Here is a 6,416-nt window from a genome sequence, read left to right on the forward strand (position 1 = left end):
TTTCGTCTTTCAGTTCTTGGATTGTTTTACTGGATTCCTTGGATTGGGTTTCAACTCCCTCCTGAATCTTGATAAGCTTCCTTGCCATCCAGATTCTGAAATGTGTTTGTTATTGCAGTCATTTCAGAACGGTTAAGAATCATTGCTGGAGAGACAGTGGACTTATTTGAAGGTAAGGGGACCCTCTGGCTTTTTGAATTGCCAAAGTTCTTGTGCTGATCTTTCTCATCTGGGAGGGCTGGTGTTCCTTTAACTACGATGAAAGTTGAGGATTGTCACTTCGCTTCATTTCTGAATGCTTTCGGAGAACAAGGGCTTTGAATAGGATCTTTACATAGGGATAAATTATTTTGCTTTTGCTTGGTTTCACGGGTATATATATTAGCAGGATAATTTTTGATGTAGTTTGGGCTTCAATCCAGTAGGTGGCACTTGAGAGTAGTGGCCAATGACTAAGGTAATAACCAGCCACGTGGTACTTTCTCACATTCGTGGGCATGCTCAGCAGTGGGGGTAGGAGTAGGTTAGGAGAGATGGCCTCCTTCCCAGGTACACTCCTGGGCCTTGGGGAAGCCCCTTTCAGTCATCGGTGCCACAGTCACATTTCTTTTGTTAGGTGTTCCAGGCCATGGGACTCCCTCAGGCAGAGGCTGTGGTAGGGAGACATCCCATACCCCTTCTGGCCCAGGAACCTGTGCATCTCATCTCTCTCAGTGCTCTGAGGGTGGAGGCTCTTCCCCCACTTGACTGCTGGCCACCAATCTTGGTTTGGTACTTCTGAGCTGTATGCTGTAGCCCTGTGGGGCACCAGGACATTCCTCAGCATAGGGTCAGCTTCCAGCTATGCTGGGGGAATCAGTGTGATTCCAGATCACTGGGAAAGTACTCAGATGGAGCAACACAGTCAGACTGGGCTGCAGAAGCTACGTTGTGCAGCTGTTCCTGCAGGGCAGCTAGGCCTGTGCTTTTGAGGGGCTGGTAGGCAGGAAGGCTTGCAGAGCAGACGTACCCTAGTCCCAAAGGGAAGCCAGCCCTGCTCTCCTGGCAGGGTGGTCCAGTGCCTCCTGGAGGGGGATGGGGAGTCCTAGGGGTTGGGTGTGTGTGGCACAGAAAGTTCCCAGGCTCTGCACCACCTGAAGGCCTGTCTCTGCCTGCTTCCCACGGAGAGATTCCCTCCCAGTTCCCACATCCATGGGAGATGCAGGGTCCTCTGCAGCTAGGATTTCAGAGGTCCATGGTGAGAGTGAGCTGTCCCTCGTTTCCCTCACTCACTTTTTTCCCAGGAGCCATTTGTGGGGAGGTACTAGCCCTAGCATTTGGGTATTCCACACAGAGTTCTCAGCTTCTTCCCTCTACAGCCTCAGCTTCAGTATCATCCCTCTATCCACTCTTGGCTTTTTCTTTCTGAGGATCTGCCCAAATTATGGTGGCTTACTCAATAATTTGGTCTCTTTCAGTGAGAGTGGCATTTCCTGGTTGTGTCTAGTGAGCCACTATGTCCCTTTTTTGAAGATGAATTTTGGTGTTATTTCTCTCTTTATTATTTTGACTTATTTGCCTCACCATTTTTGTCATCACATACATTATAAACATGTTTACTTTTACTTATTTACTAGTATAAATAAGTCAGTTCTTCCAGTTCAAATTTTTAATATCTCAATTAACTTTCACTTCTGTTTTTCAACAAATTACTTCCATTTTTTGTTATCTAAAGTGCCATATCAGTTTATATAGTATAATTTATTTGTATTAAGCAGAATTTCTGACTAACATTCAGTGTGACTTAATTAATTTTTTCAATTTAAATGACATCAGTTATATAAAAACACTCATAAAGATTTTCTTAAAAATCAAACTCTTTTTGAGGTGATGGCTACCCCATTTACCCTGCTGCGATTATTGTGTTTTGCATGTCTGTATCAGAATATCTCATGTATCCCATAAATACATATATCTACTGTGTACCCACAAAAATTAAAAATAAAAAATAATTTAAAAATACTGTTTACCACACAGAAGTTTTGGCTATTTGTATAGCCAAATCTCTGGGTTAACCCTTTGGTGTATTTCCTTCCAATATAATCATCATTTTGAATGCAAACAAACAAACACACAAAACCACACATTAACTCTTCCAACATTAGAAAAAATCCTTCATATATGTTACAAGTTTAAAATATTTATACTTTTGATATTCGAAGTCATTTTGAAGGAGCTGCTTCTTTTTCAGTTTATAAAGCTCGTTGAAAATACAAGAAAAGGAACCATAGAAGCTTATTTAAACATATGTCTTTTGGATGAATTATGTACTTGTTGCCTAGAAAACTATTGATGTAGTCAAACATCTGCTGGTTCCTTCTAATTATTCATTTGCATAACTTTTCATTATTTTTCTTTGCCAAATATCTAGAGGATATGTATGTGCTAAGAGACTATGCTATAATTTATTACAGATAATTCGTTTTTAGGCTATCCTACATATGTACAATACAAGACATTTATTCATTAGCTCAGCAAGTGTGATCCTTATGGTTTGCATCATTATGATATTGTAAAATTATTTTGTCATGTACACTGCATATATTTTCAAATGAATCTTAAAAATAGTCATCTTAAACTCAGGATGCTGGAAATTGCTATCTAAATTTTTGCTGATTTTTAATTGTAACAGGGACAATAATAATTAAGCAGGATATAATACTGGCCATGAAATAAACCATATTTGTTTTGGCAATAGCACACTTCACTAAGAGAGATTCCATAAAGATCTCTCCTGTTAAGTATTTTGTTTTCAAATTCATCATATTTCACAGGCAAGTCAACTGCAAAATTTGTAAAAGATTCGTACCTAGTGCATTTCGTATTTCACTTGGAGTATTGTATAATACCAGAGGGAAAATGACATTTTCTGGGGCTCTGTCCACTGTATTATGTATGCAAGTGTAGGATAGTGTATTTTTTTTTAATTTGTCCAGAACAGGGTGAGATCTTGGAGTATGCCATAATCATGTCCTGATGTCATCAAAACTTCTGCTGGATGGCTTGGCATCCCATGAGTGTGCCAGAAGCACTGAGGTTCCTCAAAAAATTAAAAATAGAACCACAGTATGATTTAGCAATCCCATTTCTGTGTATATATCCAAAAGAATTGGAATCAGGATATTGTAGATATATTATCACTCCTATGTTCTTTGTATCACAGTGCCCAAGATGTGGAAAAAACAGAAATGCCCCTTAATGAATGAATAAATAAAGAAAATGTGGTATATACATACAATGGAATATTGTTCAGCCTTAAAAAATAGGGGAATTCTGTAATATGTGACAACATGGATGAACCTTGAGGTCATCATCTTAAAGATGTATTTTGATAAAGAAGAGTTAATTTTAATGAGTCCAATGTATCAATATTTTTCTTTATGAGTAGGATGCATGAAAAATGTTATTGAAGGTAGATTTTGTAATATGATAGATGAGGCTTTGAAACATCATGCTAAGGATTTAACATGGTGTTGCTGTAAGCAATAGCCATCTTTTGAAGAGTTTCCCCCCACTTGAGTAACTTGATCAGTAGCATTTAAAATATCGTACTAGTGGTGATATATACAATGGATTGTAAGACTGAAGAGGAAACTGTAGTCTTGGAAAACAGTTAGAAGGTCTAAAGTAGTCAGAGCAATAGGATTCTGAACTATGTTGATTGCAACAGAAATAGGAGTGTAGAATGTATTTCAGAAGCGTGACGGTAACTAATGATACCAGTTGTATAGGCCAGAATGTGTAGTTATCCTTTATACTTCCATTTCTCTCACCTGTTACATTCAATTAGTCATTATATCCTATAAATTCTACATGCTAGATAGCTCTTGAATCCATCCACTTACCCCTACCTCTACTTTAGTCTAAACTCTCTTTGTCCTTGTCCAGATTTATTGTAACGGCACTTTTGCTAGTTCTCTATCTCTGCTCCCTTCAAATCATCCTCAACACTAACAACTGAGATTGTCTTTCTGAAATAGAATTGAACTATCCCATTTATTTGCTTAAATTTCTTCAGCAGTTGTTCAGCATTTAAAATCGATGCTCATACTTTGTACATACTCATAACACTCTTCAGATTTGCTCCAGGCTGTCTCTTATGCTCATGGTCCAGCCCTAGTTAAACCAGGGACTTGATGTTCCCCAAATATATTATGCATGTACACTTTTTAATAGCTGACCAAGGCTTGCTCACCTTAAAGTCTTAATTCAAATCTCTGAAGCATTCCCAGACACACCTGAAAACGTCAACATTTCTTCTCTTTGCATTTTCTATATTGGCCAATGAAAGTGCTTATATTATTCTATCTTGGCAGTTTACATTAACTAGAGTTTGGTGGTGCAGTTTATAAAAATATGATAACAGAGTGATCTTCTTTGTGTTCAGTTGCATTTAGTTTACGATTCTGGATGGACAGCTAGTCAGAGATATGTAGCAGGCAATGGGAAAGAAAATGTATAGGTGAGGTGCTGAGTTTAAGGATTAGATTATTGTCTTTGGAGATCTTTAGTCTCTAGGAATTTGTGAACTTATCAGAAGAAGAATATAAAAGACAAGAGCCTGGAAGGCATATTTGCTTGTTTCTCTGAATAGAAATTGTGTACATATTTTTTATCTGCAATAATCTTCGGAATCTTAAATATCTTTAAATAATGTTTATTTTTTTCTGATGATAATAGCACGTAAGCTTCCCATAGAGCATTGGAAAATACAGAAAATAAAAGAAAATAAACTGTATTCCCAACATTCAGACATAGCTACTCTTAACATATTTCTTTTCAGTCCCTTTACCTAAGCAACTAGAGTTTTGTTACAAAGTTAAGATTATCTTGTTCTAAAAGTCTTGTATCTTAATTTTTGTCTTGAACAGAGGTACAGAGAGTTATTTTATGTCTCAGTATATGACATACTATGAACATTGGCCTGCGCAAGGTTCTTTTTTTGTTTTTACTGTGTCATCTATGTATCTATCTATCTGTCTATCTATCTATCTATCTATCTATCTATCTATCTATCTATCTATCTATCTCCGTCCATCTATACATACACACATCTACCCAATCTGTGACCTTTTTCATTATTGCCTCTCATTCCCTTACTAGCACAAGCAATCATTGTAATATATTTGACATATACTATTTTGTGTTCTTTGAAAATGTGTATTTTTGTGTGTATTTGCATTTGACTTTTATTCTGAAATAATTGTAGATGTATAGTGAGTTGTAAAATATGTACATGGAAGTCCCAAGAACCTTTTAACCAACCTCCAACTATGCCATGGTACATCATAGCCATAGTACTCTATAACCACAGTACACTAAACCAGGAAATTGACAATGGTAAAATCTATAAAACGTATTCTTTTTTTTTTTTTTTAATTGAGGCAGAGTCTCGCTGTGTCATCCAGATTGGTGTGTAGTGGCATGATCTTGGCTCACTTCAGCCTCTGCCTCCTGGGTTCAAGCGATTCTCCTGCCTCAGCCTCCCAAGTATCTGGGACTCCAGGCATGCACCACCAAACCTGGCTAATTTTTTTGTATTTTTAGTGGAGATAGGGTTTTACCATGTGGGCCAGGCTGGTCTTGAACTCTTGACCTCAGGTAATCCACCCACTTTGACCTCCCAAAGTGTTGGAATTACAGGCGTGAGCCACTGTGCCTGGCCTTGTCTGTGGAATATTCATACCCAACAATGAGATTGCTGGGTCATAGAGATGTGTATACCCAATTTAAGTAAACACTGACAGTTCGTACACACTGTTCTACCCTCCTGTCAGCAGCACACAAGCGTTCCCATGTCTCTGAAATCACGAGCTATGATGATGTTTTCTGATGTTTCAAATACAATAGGTGTAATGTGATATATCATCATTTTTGAGTTTCTGTAACTTCTTTTTTTTTATTATTATACTTTGAGTTCTAGGGCACATGTGCACAACGTGCAGGTTTGCTACATATGTATACATGTGCCATGTTGGTGTGCTGCACCCATTACCTCGTCATTTACATTAGGTATATCTCCTAATGCTATCCCTCCCTCCTCCCCCCTCCCCACAATAGGCCCCGGTGTGTGATGTTCCCCTTCCTGTGTCCAAGTGATCTCATTGTTCAATTCCCACCTATGAGTGAGAACATGCAGTGTTTGGTTTTTTTGTCCTTGTGATAGTTTGCTGAGAATGATGGTTTCCAGCTGCATCCACGTCCCCTGACATTAACTCATCCTTTTTATGGCTGCATAGTATTCCATGGCGTATATGTGCCACATTTTCTTAATCCAGTCTACCACTGATGGACATTCGGGTTGGTTCCAAGTCTTTGCTATTGTGAATAGTGCCACAATAAACTTCTTAATGACTCTATTCCTAATGTGATTGTCT

This window comes from Macaca thibetana, chromosome 5, assembly GCF_024542745.1.
Source record: "Macaca thibetana thibetana isolate TM-01 chromosome 5, ASM2454274v1, whole genome shotgun sequence".
Lineage (NCBI taxonomy): Eukaryota > Metazoa > Chordata > Mammalia > Primates > Cercopithecidae > Macaca > Macaca thibetana.